The sequence below is a fragment of the Chrysochloris asiatica genome, unplaced genomic scaffold (genome assembly GCF_000296735.1).
Source record: "Chrysochloris asiatica unplaced genomic scaffold, ChrAsi1.0 scaffold00289, whole genome shotgun sequence".
Lineage (NCBI taxonomy): Eukaryota > Metazoa > Chordata > Mammalia > Afrosoricida > Chrysochloridae > Chrysochloris > Chrysochloris asiatica.
Window position 1 is genome coordinate 3308954 of NW_006408807.1, and position 2939 is coordinate 3311892.

Here is a 2939-nt window from a genome sequence, read left to right on the forward strand (position 1 = left end):
GGGTCACCCATGGTGGAAAGGTTTCAGATGAGCTACAAAACAAAGACAGACTAGGAAGAAAGAGTGACAAACTACTTCCGAATCGCTAGTCACTGAAAACACAGGCAAGATAGCTGGGTGACATATACAAAACTCTTGAAGGAAAAAAATGCCAACAAAGAATCATATACCCAGCGAAGTTATCCCTGAAATACAAAGGCAAAATTAGAACATTTACTAACAACAGAAATTAAAGGACTTTATAATGACCAGAACAACTTTAAAGAAAATGCTAACAGGGGTTCTTTGGTATGAGAGCCAACAGCAGAAAACAACAACCTGAGTTTACCATATATGACAATACCAACCAGAACTCAATTTAGATATTGTTGTTGTTCTTGTTAAGTGTCCTCAAGTGACTTCCAACTCACAGCAAACCTGTATAAGGTTTCCAAGAAGTGGCTGGTGAGTTCGAACCACTGACCCTGCAGTTCAAATGTGTAATGAATTCAATTACAAGGCAAAAAGAGTCAATAGTGTAAATACAGAAATTCCAAATGGAAGTCCTGTAGATTTCAAGATAAAACAGACTGTTTTAATCAGAGGAATAAAAATAATAATTACAGGGTAACCTCAAAGAAAGATAATACAGTAGTCCTGTTGTGGTGCTGAGTATTAATGTGCTAGACTGAAAAGCCGGTTTGAACCACAAGGTCAGCAGCTCAAGTTTACCAGTTGCTTCTCAGAAACCCTATACAGGGTTGCTATGGGTCAAAACTGACTTGACGGCACTTAACCACAACAACATCAAAATAAAAATAGGAAAATCAGAAAGATTTCTTAAACATTAGCACAACAGAAATGAACATGACAAAAAAATCCACAAACAAAATGAACTCAACATAGAAAATTATGTGGAACAAAGAATACAACAACACTACAAAAAAAACAAAAAAAACAAAAAAAAATGACATCAATCCATACTTATTGATCAATAATTACAGTGAATGTGGAGTACGGATGTGGCGCTGTAGAATAAGCACTAGATCTCAAGGTCAGTTTGACCCACAAGGTTAGAAGTTCAAACTTACCGCCGCTCCTCAGAAACCCTATAGAGGATCACTGAGTCAGAACTGACTTGACAGCATTTAATAACAACAACAACATACTGAATGTAAATGGATTAAATGTACTAGCCAAGAGACATAAAGAACAGAATGGCTAAAAAAACAGGATCCTTCAATATGCTGTCTACAAGAGACTTACCAAAAAGATGGTGATAGCCTAAATGACTATCAACAGAAGAATGGTTAAACAAACTTTGGTGCGCACACACAATGGAATACAAATATTGAATGGTTCTTATCTAAACACTAATGTTGCACACATACATTCCCTCCCACCCCACTGACATCAGGTCCCATTCTAACTCAAGAAGAACTGCTCTTTAGGATTTCCAAGGTTGTAAATTTTTACAGCAGCTGATGGCCTTATCTTTCTCCCGAAGAGTGGCTAGTGAGTTTGAACCCCAACCTTGGGGTTAGCAGCCCAATGCTTAATATATTGTGTCACCAGGCCACACAGATGTACAGTGTGGCGAAGTCTGTTTGAACTGCAAATTTGGCAGTTCAAGCTCACCAGTTGCTCCTTGGAAACCCTAAACAGGGTCGCTATGGGTCAGATCCAACTCAACTGCACTTAACAACAGCAACCTTACTTATTTGAAAACAATTTTGTTGTTGTTGTTAAGTGCCATTGAGTCAGTTCCAACCCATAGTGACCCTGTATAGAGTTTTTGAGGAGTGGCTGGTGAGCTTGAACAGCCAACCTTGCAGTTCAAATGGCTTTGTAATCTGGTGCATTAACTCACAGTGCTACACAAGGTTTATTTTAGAATAGCAAATGGCTTAGAAATGACAGGGAAAAAAGAGATAGTGAAGTGATTCAAAGCCTCTATCACCATGAAAGTTAATATAAATGAATCAATTAAACATCTGAAAGAGTCAATATGCATGAGGATTCCCGAATTTTATTAAAAGAACATTAAAAGTTTTGTGGGGTTTTTTTAAAGTATGATATTAAATATTACCAATTATATAGAGCTTTTCATCAATCTAATACTTATTGAGTACTTATTATATTCCAGGAGAATTCTAGAGATAACACAGATGCAATACTTAACTTACTTGGGAACAACACTAAGCAAGTTCTCATACCATCTGGCCTCCACAGGTTAAACCACAGCAGGAGAATCTGAGGTAATCATTACATATGATAGAAAGACTGTAAAGTGGTAACAATGAAAAAGATAAAATTTGAAATTAATAAAATGTATTGTAAACTTAAGACCACATTTAATTCTGCTTTCTAATATATATCATTCATAGTAGAAGATCTAGATGTACTATTAAAAAAAAACTGTAAGAATAGTCAGAGTATGACTCTAATTCTTCTTTAACATATGAGGGCAAATCAGAAAATACTGTTTAGCAATGATGACCTGGGCTGAGTTTGGCCATGTTTCATAGTCATCTTTTTGACCATGAAATGAGAGAGAGAAGAGGAAGGGTTGACTGGTCTGAAGTTTAAGGAGGCATGTGAACTCCCTAGCCCATGGACACTGACATGAAAAGCAGCTAGCTGGTCTGAAGTGGGGGGAAGCCTGTGAGAACTCCCAAACTTGCAGATAGTTTGACCATTTATGAAGAACATTAAAAGTTTTTTGACCTATCCCTTAAATAAACAATAAATAAGGAGGATTCGGATGCAGACCGTGCAGACTCGGTCAGGAGGCCAAGTCCCTGTGGGCCCAAGCGTTGTTGACCTTCCAAACCATAGGCTCTGAGGATCAGACTTTAGCTACCTAGTAGACATAGCAAACTGTCCCTCATCTGATTATTCAGTAATGCTTGTTAGTAATCTCATACATGAGCCCTGGATATCCACAGACAAATGTAAAA